General features: G+C 44.2%; 1 protein-coding gene and 1 pseudogene across 1 annotated transcript in view; both read left to right on the forward strand.

Annotated features, from left to right (window-relative positions):
• The window catches only part of LOC147879718 (casein kinase II subunit alpha-2-like), a 39,417-nt gene that overhangs the window by 17,943 nt on the left and 5,557 nt on the right, over positions 1–15,917 (forward strand). The gene's annotated exons all lie outside the window — the stretch shown is intronic.
• LOC147879719 (uncharacterized) lies at positions 10,350–14,664 on the forward strand (annotated as a pseudogene).

Below are 15,917 nucleotides of genomic sequence, written 5' to 3' on the forward strand. Positions count from 1 at the left end.
GAGCGATCGTGGTCGTGCGAGTTGGTATTAGAGCCACTGCTGGATGGCGAATTTCTGAAGGTAATTGTGAATTCTGTTTGGATCTTCCGGGTAAGTGCAGATTTCGTTTTTTCCACTAGATGGCTGGAAAAGCAACTGTTTCATCAGCAGGTGGGAAAGTTGAGATCTCCATGTGAGGGAGGATGTGATTGAGTGAATTAGTGCCTGATTGGGAGGTAGATTAGGATTTCGATGGAGAGAGAGATGTGAAATTGTAGAAGAAGGGCCCAGGGGTTCAATTCTCATACACGCAAGTCAGCAAGTCTAGCTCTTCCTTTTTGGTCTGGATCCTAGATCGTGTTCCGAATGCGCACCTGCTTTCTAGCATAGGCCGGATTCCCAATGCAGTCCTGAGGCCCTATGAGCGCCTTTTGGTGGTATGGGACGCCAAGAGGTTGTGGACTGGTTGGATGCAGATGTTCGTGCCAGCAGCCTAGCCTGTGGCTCGGGGGGATGCTCGGATTCTACTGGTCCTGGACCCATGAGCATCATGGTTGGGTGGTGAGCATGCCTGCGCCTCCCTTTATGGTTCTATGATCGTTGGTTTGTGCTTGTGTGCAGGTCCGGATTTCCGAGAGTGATTGTGGTCGTGTGAGTTGGTATCAGAGCCACTCCTGGATGGTGAATTTCTGAAGGTAATTGTGAATTCTATTTGATCTTCCGGGTAAGTGCAGATTTCGTTTTTTGCACTAGATGGCTGGAAAAGCAACTGTTTTGTCATTAGGGGGGAAAGTTGAGATCTCCATGTGAGGGAGGATGCGATTGGGTGAATTAGTGCCTGATTGGGAGGTAGATTAGGATTTCGATGGAGAGAGAGATGTGAAATTGTAGAAGAAGGGTAGGCGAATTCCGTTGGGAGCGTTTGGACGTTGATTACTTTTTGTTGGAGATGCGTTGGGAGGTGCATGAGCATTCCCTGAGTTACGAGGGAAATCTCCGTCAGTTTGAGGAGAAGGCGAAAAAGCAACTTTGCTTTTCTGCGAAGAAAACCCTAAAAGCAAGCCATTAGATTTGGCTGGCCTTGCTTTTCAAAAGCTAGGGCACCAATTGGGATTAAAGCCCATGAAGATTTGCGTTCAAATACTGGCACCCTGATTTTGTTGGTAGCAGCCTTTGATTCGCAAGAGTTCCATTCTCTTCTAGCTCTTGATTCCTGCTTGTTTTGCTCTTCCCTGCCTCCTGCCATCCCATCGCTCATATCACGCCCTCATCCCTTGTTCGTTTGCTACTATTCGTGCACGTATTGCTCAACGCTGGTTCGTTAGGAGAGCAAGAGGATTCCCTGATTGGCCGTATGATTTACTGCATGTTGGCCGTACGCTTCACTGTTGGCTGAGGTCTTGGAGTGCGTCAGCTCATACGCTCGTTCCTCAGCAAAGCTTGGGCATTTGCACAGTCATTTTAGCGTGGTTTCCAGAGATTTGACCAGCCTTGTGATTGCTTCGTGGTTCGCTTTCACTTCGTGCGCCAGAACAGCTCTCTCTATTCGGAATTCCTTCCAGGTCTTGCACTTTACAGCTTTTTTCCTTTTGGGTATTCCTTTCTTGTTATCTCTCATAGCTGATGCAAGCAACCTCCCTAAGGCGGATCAGAATATAACTAATTCAAATTTACCCTCCCCTATGTCTGAAAGGATATGGAAGGGGACAACTACGATGTTTATGAGGATCTGGTTACAAAGGACGCCTTCAATCAATTCCTCACGGGATTGGATGAAAGGTTTGCGCTCCTAAATTTGAACCATGACCAATTGTTCCAGCAAATTGTTGCCATGCAGTCCCAGCTTCAGACCGTGACTCACATGGATGCCATGGCTTTTGTTCTTGGCCCAAATATTACCCCTAGTGCAATTTTCAGGGGAACAGAAGGATCGAAAGAAAGAGGTTGTGGATACCTGGCTGCATAAATGGCAGGTCCACTTCAATTTTCACCCCTACCCGCAGGACAAGCGCATTCAGTTAGCTGTTGGATATCTAGTCGGGAAGGCTCTATTATGGTGGAAGGAATTGAGGCCTCAGCCATCCACTTGGGCAGAGTTCGAGGAAGCCTTTAGAACTGAGTTTCTAAAAAAGGAAGATGACTATGACATTGTGGCCAAAGTTTAGGGCCTTGGATATGACCAAACTGAGCCTCACTTTCAAGACCTATCTCCAGAAATCTTGTGACCTTCAGACCCGTACTACAAAGATGGATCTTGTGACCCTTTTGTGTTTCTTTGTGGCCGGCTTGCCCGATTCATACAAGTTGCAGGTTAAGAACAAGAGGAGCTCAACCCTGAAGGAGGCCATACATTTTGCGCGCATTTATGATGATACGATGGCCTCGACAAAAAAGCTGACTACACCCGAGACGCAGGGGAAGAACAAGAAAGAAAGAAAGAAAGAAAATTTATTAAAGTCTTTGAACGATCGATGGGTCTATGAGACTGTGAAAAATCCTGATACAAACAAGCTGTGTGGGTGGAGCTACTAAACGAGCATCCACTCCAATGTAACTACTAGCACCGGAGAAGTGAGATCTTTTGATGATCCTCCTTACTTAAGCAGAAATCTGCCAAGGGTAGCAAGGAGCACTTCCTCTGTTCACTTCAGATTGAGAAGGAAGGGTGATGCTTCATTTGTGAGGAGCGTGGGCATACCCGGGCTGATTGCCCAAAGAGACCGAGAGCCTCATAGGGACCTACACCAAAGCTCAAAGGACCACCTATGAAGTCAAAGACAATCGCTTAGACTACTTTGATAGGTATTTGTGTCAATGTCCTCACCCGGCCTCATTCATTGTTTGCCCCCCAGGATCTCTACCGGGCTTATGGTTAGATCCAAGGGACACGGATTTATATTCTTTTTGACCCAAGTAGTTCTCACAAGTTTGTTAATCACAAACTTGTGCAGATGCTACAGCTGAGTACGACGCCTAGTGATCACACCTACTGTGAAGAACCAGCTTTCTCAAGAATGCAAATGTGTGCAATGCATGCAGAATTTGAATGCCAATTGGCCCTCCAATGGGGAAGAGCGCCCTCGTGAGAGTACTTGTTTCTATTTTTGACCTACATGCAAGGTGTGTGAGAGATTGCGGATGAATGCAAGGTGAATGAAGAATGCTACGTGAGATTCACAATGAACGGGGGATACCCTTTCATCAATGTCCCTTCAGATCACTCAAGTTCCATCTTCCAATTTACACCTACCCTTAGCCTATGACCCATGCATCTACCATTTAATGCACCTTAATGCACCCTTCCCTTCCTATTGCCCCTAGGACCTAGACATGTGTGTGCACATTTTTATTAATAGAATAAGTATCACATGTCCAAATTTGATGCTGTCTGAAGCAGTGGCTCCAGCTCGACTAGTCCTATCTACTGAGATGATCCACCGCCATAACAAATCGGTCGGTGTCCATCATAAATACATATGCATGTTACACCATTGGCGTGTAATATATAATACTGTTTTAATGTCTACTAATCACGGATTAGTGATTTCTCTTGTCATGACACTCCCTCTTGCTTGAATGGGCAGAAGTCCTCTTCTGGATCCTCTCTTGTCTCTTTCTCTTGCGTACGCTTCTCTTTTACTTCTGCATTTGCATCTCCTCTTCATAATCTGCAAATAATCTTCTCTTGGTAGTACACTATCTCTTCTGAATCAGAACTTAAATCTCATCTTCAAGTTTTGGTTCCTTTTGATGCTGAATATTCAAAATGCAGAAGTACCACTGCAGCGCCTCTTCAATATCTCTTCATACTCAGAATTCTTCTCTGAATACCAAGCTGCTGAAATCTCTTTATAGTAACCTGCTTAATAAGCTGAAACATATTCTCAACAAATTGGTCAGTATTCAAAAGATGTTCCCTCACCCAAATGTGTTATTGAACTAGACAGACCTTGGCTATTGATGATTTTGCGATGGAGAGCTACTTAATCTATAGAAACTATAGATCTTCAATCTCTTTTTCCAGCTCTTCTATTTCAGCCCTATTCATCCTATAAGATGTTCTACATGGAGGAGAAAAATATTTATTCTCTGTCCATACTCTATAATGAATATGCCTACTCTCTATTCAATTCACACATCCATACACCAGTGTTGGCTGAATGGATAGCATTTACTCTTGGTTCTATGTTCACCGTAGAGTCTTGGGATGAGGAGGTAGAAGCCTCACCCTCCTGCTTGGATGCTTTGCCTTTCCCTTTTATAGAATTTGTTTTGGCAATTTTGGCTAATAGAGTAGGACATTTATGCTATGGATGCCCTGGCTTTATGTTTCTTACATCGGAAACATTTACCCTCCTTAATTAGCTTTTTCTTCTCATCATCAGTCATGGAACGAAATGGTATCCATCCAAGACGTGATTGGCTACTAATATTTTGTACAATAGCTTTCTCATTTTCTTTGTTGAAGGGTTTACGAGGATTCAATTTCCTCTCAGCAATCTCAGCCAATTTAGTGAGGTCTTTCAAGGTGGTTGGGTTGAACATCTCAACCTCATATCTCACTTTCGGGGTTAGGGCTGCTAAATACTTCTTCCTTTTATCATCCTCACTCTTCTCAGATAACTCTAAAGAGAGTTTCCAGAACCTAGCTGTAAATTCAGCGTTACTCTCGTTTTCGAATTGCCTCAACCTTTCCTAGCGGAAGGTCAATTCTTCTTCATGCCTCGGAGGCATGAAAGTGGCCTTAAGCTGCTCTACAAATTTGGACCATTGAAGAATAGGCTCTTTTCCCGTTTGTGATACGGAACACCACATTAAAGTATCCTTTTGTAGATGCAGTGTGGCAAGAGCAAGCTTCTCATGGTCGGTCTTATCTTGATGAGCAAAATATAGCTCAAAATGGCGAATCTAATTGAGGATTTTATCCGCCTCTCTTGCTCCATCATACTTTGGGAACTCCATTCTCTCTCGGGGTTGGAATTTAGCTCTCTTTGAGGGGGTACTTAAATTGTCATCCCCAAAATTCAGCACTCTCTTAGTCCCTAATTTTGTCATAATAGACTGTTCAATCATATGGCTAAGCTGAGAAACCAGCTTACGGGATTTTCAGTTAAAGGCGTAAACTCAGCGCCTTGCTCTTGGATGAACTCGTTTCTCCCTTCATTTCTGAAGGAAAACTCCCTATCAAGAGATTCTTGAAGGAGAGATGAAGGTAATCCTATATGTGGGTTATCATACTCAATATGTGTGTAACTCTCATCTACATTATCCTCTTTAGGAGAAGGTGATGGTGTTCTCTCCCTATGTCCTTCTGGTAGTGAAGGAAAAAGGACAAGTTCATTATTAAATATCCCTCCTCCTTCCATTCTTTCCTTTTAGTAATACAAGAGAAAATGGCTTGCTGTAATTTGAGAAAAAGGGGTTTATTTTACAGCAAAAGTCAAGTGTTGTAGAGTTGGTGGTACTTATTTGACTCTCGCTTCGCTTGTGTCGAAAAACTACTTCATTTGACCTCTTCTTCCTTCTCTTTTAGCCTTTCTTCCTTGTTTTTATGCTGTAAACTGGTATACTCTGTTTGGGCTACTTGTTTTGAGCAGAATGGTGCTCTAGATACCGTTATAGGGGTACTTGATGGGTGGATCACCCCCTTAAAATTTGTTCCAATCCGACTTTCTGTTGGGGAGAACCGGGGGGGGCGGGGGCGGGGGCGGGTCTCTTTTCCTCACGGTTTAAGGGTTTTAAGGGTCTATTCGCATGGGGGGGGGAGTCACCCCGTTAGGACACCCCATTCCCCATCCAAAGACCCCAAAAATCAGACACAGCCCTCACCTCAGAGCCCCTGAATTTCAGAAATTACTGGTTCCGGTCCTCGCCTCTGCTTGCAGCCTTCTGTTGCGAGCCCTTTCCAACTGTGTTCCCTCTGTCCTGTTGCAGCAACCTCCGGTTTGTGCGCGCGTCAACCAGCCCGCCGTTCCACGCAGTAATCTGCAAACCGTCATTTAGTGCCACGCGCCTTCTCTTGCGCCTGCCTCTATTCGCGCGTGTAGCACTTCGCTCTTCTTTTGCCTTCCGTGCAACCTTCCTTTCGCGGCGCTCTTCCACGCAACCTTCTGTCCCGTGCACTCTCTCGCTGTCTCGGTAGTAGATAGTGGAAGCTCTGATGCCAAATGTGAAGAACCAACTTTCTCAAGAATGCAAATGTGCAGAATTTGAATGCCGATTGGCCCTCCAATGGGGAAGAGCGCCCTCGTGAGAGTACTTGTTTCTATTTTTGACCTACATGCAAGGTGTGTGAGAGATGGCGGATGAATGCAAGGTGAATGAAGAATGCTACGTGAGATTCACAATGAAAGGGTGATACCCTTTCATTAATGTCCCTTGAGATCACTCAAGTTCCATCTTCCCATTTACACCTACCCTTAGCCTATGACCCATGCATCTACCATTCAATGCACCTTAATGCACCCTTCCCTTCCCATTGCCCCTAGGACCTAGACACATGTGTGCACATTTTTATTAATAGAATAAGTATCACATGTCCAAATTTGATGCTGTCTGAAGCAGTGGCTCCAGCTCGACTAGTCCTATCTACTGAGATGATCCACCGCCATAACAAATCGGTCGGTGTCTATCATAAATACATATACATGTTACACCATTGGCGTATAATATATAATGTCTACTAATCACGGATTAGTGATTTCTCTTGTCATGACACCTACGAGGTGCAGCTTCTAGCTGGGAAGCAGTTTAGGTGGATCGACTTCCTGTTCGGATTCAAGCCTACGAGGATATTTTGGAGTGCTATGTTCTGCACTTGGATCATGTAGACTTGTTGTTGGGCATTAAATGGTTAAAAGTTAAAACCCATCATGTCCAATTTGATTGAGAAGCTTATACCCTTTCTTTTTTGTACGGGAACCCGACTTTTGATACAGTGTGATGATATATATCCCTTCAAGGGACCTCTTGTAAATGCGATTGAAGTTCGAAATTATAACTTCTTATGATGTGTTTCAATGTGTTTTGATTCCATTTTCTTCATTTGTTGTATCTGTGCTTGATGCAAATGATTTAAGTGTGGTTGAACATATTGAATTAAAGAAGTTGTTAAATGATTTTAGTTTTGAACAACTGCTGGTAGGTTTGCCTCCAGAATGGCAGTAGACCATCGCATAGATTTAGTCCCTGGTTCTCAGCCTATAAGTATACCATTTTATAGGACGAGTCAGCTAGAGGAGGACGAGTTAGCTAGAGGAGGACGAGTTAGCTCATCAACTTCAAGAATACTTGAAGTTGGGGCATATGTGCCTGAGCATGGGGTGCTCCCGTCCTCTAAGGAAGAAGAAGGATGGAACTTGGAGAATGTGTGTGGATTATAAAAGATTGAATAAAATCACGGTTAAGAATAAGTATCCTCTCCCTCGTGCTCTTTTGGGAGAGACTAAAATGAAATCGTTTAGACTTCACAAGCAGTTGTAGCTTGAATGAAGAGATTTGGACTACTTTTTGATTAGCCTTCTCCTTTAGTGGCTGAGTTTGCCCTTCACCTCCGGAGTGCCGACAGAAACTCAGTACGAAGACTTTGTATAAATGGATGCTCAAGTATGTGTGGGTGTGTGGATTTGTATGTGTGAGAGCATATTTTTATACTATGGTCTACACCCACTGTTGGACACTGATGACTATCGTATGAGTGACTATCGTGAGATTGAAACTGCACTATGTGTGTTTTTAGAGGATGAGTTTGGGAATGTTCTTGGATTCATCTAGGTATATGCTTCTGTCGTATCAGTGGACATGCAAATTTCACCTTGTGAAGTTTTCGTCCAAGTTGCGGGCTGCTGGTATTGCGATAATTCTTTCTATCTTAAATGGTACGTTGTCCTATCAGCTAGATTTAGATGCTCATTTGGGAGAGACTAAAATGAAATCGATTAGACTTCACAAGCAGTTATAGCTTGAATGAAGAGATTTGGATTACTTTTTGATTAGCCTTCTCCTTTAGTGCTAGCCTTCGTCATGGCTGAGTTTTCCCTTCACCTCCGGAGTGCGGACAAAAACTTAGTACGAAGACTTTGTATAAATGGATGCTCAAGTATGTGTGGGTGTGTGGATTTGTATGTATGAGAGCATACTTTTATACTATGGTCTACACTCACTGTTGGGCGCTGATGACGTCAGTGGGGTTCTTGGATGATATCTTAGTTTACAACAAGACTCTAGAGGGTCATATTGCTCATCTCAGAATAAGTTAAGACAGAATAAGTTGTATGCTAAGATTAGTAAATGCGATTTCTTCATGAAACATATCATTTACTTAGGACACAAGATGACTCGTGTTACCATTGATGAAGACCGTATTCAAAAGGTTCTGACTTGCCCTATACCTCAGACAGTGAAACAACTTCGTTATTTCCTAGGATTTACCGTCTTTTTGAGAAAATCAGTTCGTGAATATTCCAAAATCACAGTCGCCGTGACCAACGTATTGAAGGGTTGTGGCCGTAGGTCTACACAATCTATTTCTTGAACATGGCTTTCGATACTTGAAAACTTGTATAAAGAGTGCCTCTGTTCTAGCATTGCCGGATTCTACCCGGCCTTATGTTTTGGAGGCCGATGTGAGTGACTATGCCATCGGGGCAACATTATTCCAAGAGGGCCGACCTGTAGCTTTCGAGAGTAAAAAGATAGATGATACTCCTCTCAAGGCTTGGAGGCATTACCTGTATGGTTCTAGTTGACTGATCATCAATCGATCCGTTGTGTGTGTGAAGGGGATGATTTGAGGGGTAGGATGGATCGATGGGCTGAGTTGATGCAGGATTTTGATTTAAGATTCGGTATAGGAACGGTTCTTTCAATAGTGTTCATAGTTGCCAGGGAACACTGTTCCATAGCTATGGAATGTTGGAATGGTGTTCTCTTCATTGAGCTTGAAGAGAACCTCTGTGGAACGTCTGCTCTATGGAACAGCTATGGAACGTTCCATATCCCTTGTGAAACGTCTATAAGCCATTCCCTACATGCAGATCACGATTTGGGACAAATTATCTAATCCTAATCTAATCGGCGCGATTCGCCGCTCTGTGTGTTCATTGCTTGCAGACGACCTCCATGCTCTGCATGTTCGCCGCTTACAGGCTTCGCTTCGACCTGCAAGGCTGCATGCAACACCTAGCCTATGCCTAGCAGCTAGCTAACGCTTCAGCCTATTAAGCTACGCATAGCTATGCTAGCCTACGTTACCTTCGCGCAGCCTATGCTATAGCCTACGCTATAGCTAGCCTATGCTAGCCTACGCATAGCTAGCCTACTCAGCTAGCCTACACTAGCCTACCGTATGCAAGCGTTTCAACGCACACAGGTGACGGCACAAGCCAAACAACTACACTAACGCCCATCTTCCGAATGTATACAACTACACAAAAGCAAGTTCTTGCTTGATTGTAGAGGCTCGACCTTGGCAGCTACGCTAGCTGCTGGCAATAGGCTGTTGCGCTCAATGACCAATTAGAACTTGCATTGAGGCTTGAGCTACAGAAGCATTGACTCTATGTTGAGACTCTACATTGCCTCTACATTCAGATTCCAGAACCTGAGCTGAGCAGTGAGGAGTCAAGACTTAGGAGGTGCTCAAGCCTTAGTGAAGCAGCCTGCAGGTACATTACAACAAAAATTATATACATATGCACATTGCCAATGCTGTGTGCAAGTAGCATAGTTTAGTCATAATTAATTGCTTGTATAATATATCAATGCATCAAATATTTTGCCTATTGTGCAATGTACCAGTTGATATTGATGGAGTTCAGTTTGTTGCTTTATCAATGAACTGTGAGAGCAGCGAACAAGTTACAACAATCAACTTTGAAGTTTGAATTCTCATGGCTCCTCCACGCCCTGATGCCCAATCCCCTTGGTGGAAGGAAGTGGACCTTCTAAATCCCGAGGAGTTGCTTGTAGGAGGTTCAAGAAAATGGACATGCGACTATTGTGGCCAGCCAAAGATTGGTAGTTCAGTGAGAGTGCAAGCTCACTTGCTAGGAGTGCAGAACAAAGGCATTAGCATATGTCCTTCAGTGCCAGATAATGCTCTTTTACGCTTAAAAGCATTGGCAAATGCATCTAAGCATGGTGCTCGAGCTTTTATGCCTATTGGAAGTGTAGTGTCTACCAGTATTCCAGTCTTAGCAATGCCTTCTGTTTTAGTTGCCACGTCCAATCTTGGAAAGGGCAAGAGACAAGCTTCCTTAGCTGCCACTTGGCACCTTGGCAGGAAGGCAGAGGTAGATGATGCAGTGGGGCATTTTTTTAATAGTGGTGACATTGCCTTGAATTAAGCCCGCAATCCTTATTTTGTGGATATGGTTTGGGCTGTTGCAGCTTTTGGTCCCTCTTACACACCGCCATCTTATGAAGCCGTGAGAACCAAGATTTTAGAAGAAGAGAAGCAGAGCATAGAGCGGGCTTTGAAGCTTGTTAAAGAGGAATGGCAGACATTTGGTGCTACCTTGATGGGTGATGGATGGAGTGATACATGTAGTCGATCTATTTAGGGCATAGTTGCATATTGCAGGGGTGAGTCAAGTCCATTGATAACTTAGAGGGCGGAAAGACAGCAGAGAGGTTGGCTGATTTGTGGAGTGAATCTATTAATGAGGTGGGGGCTGAACATGTCATTCAATTCATAGCAGATGGGGAGAATTCCAACAGGGGCAGCAGGTCACATTTTGGAGCACGTTATCCTAAGCTCACTTTTAGTGCTTGCATGGCACATTGCTTAAACCTGCTGAGGGATGTAGGGAAGCTTGCTTGGGTGCATCCAATTATTGATTTTGCAAAGGATGTTATTGGCTTTATCACACGACACCACTACATTCTTGCAGTGTATCATAAGCTTGCCTCCAAAGACCTCTTGAAGTATTCAGAAATACGTTTTGCATACAACTTCATCATGTTGGAGCGTCTTCTAGAGGTAAAAAATGCTCTAAGGCAGCTTGTTGTGTGTAATGAATGGGAGGCGTGGAAGGAATCAAAGAGTGCAAATGCCTTGGAATGCAAGTCTCTATGCTTATCTGATGCCTGTTGGGAGGATGTCAATCATATGGTGAAAATAGTGAAGCCCATAATCCTTTTGATGAGGGCTATGGATAGTGATGAACCATGCATTGGAAAAGTTTATGAGGGGATGAACAAAATGATTGAAAACGTGAAGGAGGTGGTGCCTAATCTTGATAGGAAGCAGGAATTAGTAGACTTGGCAGTGGAGCGGTGGAGCTCCTATCATTCACCCTTGCATGCTGCAGCTTATGTCTTGGATCCTGAATTTCAAGGTGATGCGAGGATGGGAGGAGATACTGAAGCAAATGGTACCAGATGCACAAGAGCAAAGGCAAGTAAAGGATGAGTTGGCTTTTTATAGGAAGAAATATGGAATGTGGCTCTGAGGATGCACAAAGGGACATGTATACTGTGGGGTCTGCTCTATGGTGGGAGGATTATGGGGCTGATACACCTTTGTTGCAGAAATTGGCTATTCGCACTTTAAGTCAAGGAGCAAGCTCCTCTCCTTGTGAGCGCTTGTAGAGTAGCTTTGGGCACATTGCATCAAAGAACAGGAACAGCCTTGGGACACAAATGGCAAGTGACCTTGTGTTTGTGCATGCAAACTTATGTTTGCTTCAGAAGATGAATGCTGGGTACAGCCGTGAGGAATTCATTGGATGGTAGGAGAAGAATGGTAAGGCAACAGGCCAGCAAATCGTGCGTGTGGTGGGTGCATCCATGGATGATGTTGGAGATGACCAAGAAGATGGAGATCATCCAGATGATGGAGATGATGAAGAGGGCAGCAACCACAATGCTGCAGATTTAGATTGATGATTAATGTGGACAATGTTGAGTGGATCATGCATGGAGCAGCTAGTTTTTAAAGTTCTAGGAGCCTCAGTAGTAGGAGGTCTCACTCTACTTTTCTTGTATCGAGATTCAAGATTCCAAGACTCAAGATAATCTCATATGCTTGTGCCTTGTCTCTGATGGACTTTGCTTTTGTATGCCAGTTGGCAAACTATACTGATTAATCTAGATTCTATTATCAATGATTATGCATGAATCATGATTCATCTATAAGATTCAGTATTGAGTTTATGTCCTGAGTCTTGAGTCCTTACTCCAAAAGCAATTTCAACGTTTTTGAGTCTTGGATTCTAAGTTTAAGCTTTCTAATGTATAGAATAGTATGTTTGTTTATGGATATGGTGACGTGGCATTCCCTTCCGGTTCCCGTTCCCGTTCCCATTCCCCAGGGGGTTGATGTTTCGTTGCCGTTCACGTTCCCTAGTAACTATGATAGTGTTGCTGATGCCCTAAGTCAGATTAACATGGTGAACGCTTTGCCATTTTCCGAGATATCCTCTGACCTATTTCAATCCTTGAGAAGGACTGATAGTCATTTAAATCATTATTGGTAGACGGTCTAGGATGGTACCGATATGATTCACTAGGACTCAAGGATTGTGATACCTATGGTTCAAGCGGCGGGAGGTCAGTGGATGATTCGGAACGGCTTGTTGTTCCGAAATGAAAAAAATTGTGTACCAGATGTGTTGGATTTTCGATGCAAGATTCTTCGGGAGTGTCATGATGCACCTAGTGCGGGACATCCTGGAGTACATAGGACTCTGTCTCTTGTGAAACATAGTTATTACTGGCCTAAGATGAGAGAATTTGTTTAGCACTATGTTGTAGGTTGCGGTACTTGTCAAGTGACCAAGGTAGAATGCCTTAGAAGCGCGGGGTTGTGGCAGAATGCCTTCGAAGCGCGGCGAGAAAGGGGAGACAAGGAGGATAAGGAAGAGAAGGAAGAGGGAGAATTATGATGGTGTCGAGCTATGGTTTGACCTAGGAGGTTTCTTGGAGACATATAATGATAGATATGATCTTCTACACCGAGACGCACGAGAGCCCAGAGAGGGCTGCCCACAATAACAAGATGTAACATGCAACGGTTATCTGATCGTTTAATCACAGCAAGACCCTCTTTAAACCTTTAACAAGGCATCGTATTTATACGGGAGAGAGAGATAAAGGATAGAGAAACGGAGACGACAACCGATTGGTTCCTTGTACCCACTGAGGGCTCCCTCCCCCAATGTAGGGGAGAATTTGCTTTTCACTTGGAGAACTTCGAAATTCAAATAAAACTCTTCAAGAGCGCATGAAATGCTACTCTGAAGAACACTTTGACCTCGTGAATTGACCCAAAACTTGAGCAACAGACCAGCCACTGACCAAGGCCTCAATGCTGTCCACACGGGTGATGTAGACCACTCTGCAAGGCGAAGGATGAGGCTTGTGCTGTCTACGGGCATGCAAGGTTATTGCGTGAGTGAGAGAGATGAACGGAAAAGAAGAGACGCAGGCTTCTATTTCGTTCAATGTTTGTGTAGTCTTAACGATTGCCATTGGCTTCTGTCATTGTGCAGGTGCAGGTCTTTATCTCACTAGAGCACCCTGTCTCTTAGAATACCATCATTAAAAGAGACTATCTTGGAGGTGGGTGCTGAACGTGTAGTTCAAGTTGTTACTGATAATGCCTCAAACTGCAAGCTAGCTGGTCATCTTGTGGAGCAAGAGTTCAAACATGTCTTTTGGACCCCTTGTGCTGCCCATTGTTTGAACTTGTTGCTGAAGGATCTCTCAGCCCTGGCATGGATGGAGCTGGCAATCTGTCATGGCAAGGAGGTGCAGCAATTCATCTCCAATCATGAGGCACTGAGGGCTATGCTGTCCAAATTTTCAAGATTGAAATTGTTAAATCCCGGTGATACTAGATTTGCATCAAACTTCATTATGCTCCACCAAGATGGTTGTCAGCCAAGATTGGGATGATTGGAGAGGTCGAAATGATGAAGCCTTGAAGATTCAAAACACCATATTGTCAACCTCATTTTGGGATGAAGTGGAGAAGTATGTGGGGGTGTGCTGGCCTATCATGCGCATGTTACGATTGGTGGACAAGGATGATGCATGTCTTGGTGTGATCTATAAAGGTATTGATCAAATGCTTGAGAATATAAAAGAGGTCCTAGCCGGAGAAAGCAATGGAGACACAATCTATGAAGAAATAAGAGAAATTGCAGAAGTGAGATGGGATATGCTTCATTCTCCTCTCCATGCCACAGCCTTTCTTCTCAATCCAAAATGGTTTGGTAAGAATCCACGACAAGATGCTGAAGTGATGAGAGGTTGGAGGCAAACTCTAGATAGAGTGGGAAAGGATGCTGCAGAGAGGACTTTGATGAAGGATCAATTGTCGATGTATCTTGGCCAAGCGGGTGCATTTGGTGAGTCCTCTGCTTCTATATATAGAGAGTGTCTTTCTCCCGTTGCTTGGTGGGAGAACTATGGTTCGGATACCCCTCAATTGCAAAAGTTGGCAATCAGGCTCCTCTCACAAGTATCAAGTTCCTCTGCAGCAGAGCGGAATTGGTCGACCTATGGGTTCATCCATTCACTCAAATGTAATCGGCTTGCTCCTAAAATGGCAGAGAATCTTGTGTATGTGCACAGCAACCTCCGGCTTCTCTCTAGGAGTGACCCATTGTATAAGTCTGGCCTTCTCAACAATGGGATGTTCATGAGGAGGAAGAGGAAGATGGTGCACTTTCCATGTAATCTTCATTTTCTCAGTGATGTAGTAATGCGTATGTGCATTGTGCACATTTTATTTAAATTCTGGAATTAATGGAACATGTGATGTATCTGGCATTGTGTCTGCATATGTTGCTGTAATTGCTGCAGAATTCCTAGTGATATGTTGTTCTAGTTCAAGTTTTCTTTACTTAGTTATTACTTAGAAATTCCTAAATTTATGTGTGTGTGGGATGCAGCTGTAATAAAAGAATGTTATTATTTCAGAAATCATAAAGGTATATGGTTTCACAAGTATTCTTTACTGAGCCTACCCCCGCTGTTTCCTATCAATTGAATAGGTGTTTCGGAAACGTTTCAAAACTTGGATGTTTCCTGCAACTTAGATTACAGGTTCTCTTGTTATCACGGATGATCTTGTTAGAAATTGACCAACAGAGGGTTCGCATAGCGGAAGACTGATAGAGTAGCCCAGGAGCTCACACAGTGTGCGTGGGGAGTTGAATCACAAACTTCTTAAACTTATGTGCATCAAATAGATGTGCAGATTCATCAACAGACAATGATCCAGCCAGATATAGAAGCTACAAAAGAATATATATTTCCGTCCAAAGCTATGGACACAACAAAAGAGAGATAGATCCAAAGTCCCACTGGAGCGTGGTCCTTTGATGTTACCACCACACACTTCTACTATCTCCTGGATATCTCTAGACTTGAGCCCGCGTGCTCCACCTTGAGCGTATGTAGACTCTCCGTCCAGATCTCAGCACCTTACTGCCCTGGTACTTGATAGACAGCCTAGGTCTCAGCCAATGTAGAGCTAAGTCTGCAGCACTCCTGATCCTCCTTGACCTCCCTGAAGTAGGCCCAAGTGTAGGTCTGCTGCTGCTCCTTACTGCTTCTGGAAGGTTGCACTGCTGGATACAAAATGCCCTGCCAAAGGGCTCCTTTATAGGCCCTAAAGGGGCTCAAAATTGACCGACTTGAAGGGGCCTCCTGGCCGACTTTGTCTGTCCACCAACCGACCCCACAGGCCCCTGTTTATAGGGCTGTGGGCACTTCTCTAGGGCTGTGTGCTGGGACCTGGTTGGCCAGCTGACCAGCCAGCCCATCCCTATTTAAGGGCAGGACCATGCCCATTTACTTATGCAGGGGCCAGTCCATTGGCCAGCCCATAACCAGGCCTGGTTGGCTGGCTATACCCAGCCCAACCAGCCTATCTACACAGGCTGACCCTGCTGCTGCACACCTTCCTTCATTGTGCCATTTCCAGA

The sequence above is a fragment of the Dipteris shenzhenensis genome, chromosome 33, assembly GCF_047967505.1.
Source record: "Dipteris shenzhenensis isolate YYH24624 ecotype China chromosome 33, Dip_SZ_1.0, whole genome shotgun sequence".
Lineage (NCBI taxonomy): Eukaryota > Viridiplantae > Streptophyta > Polypodiopsida > Gleicheniales > Dipteridaceae > Dipteris > Dipteris shenzhenensis.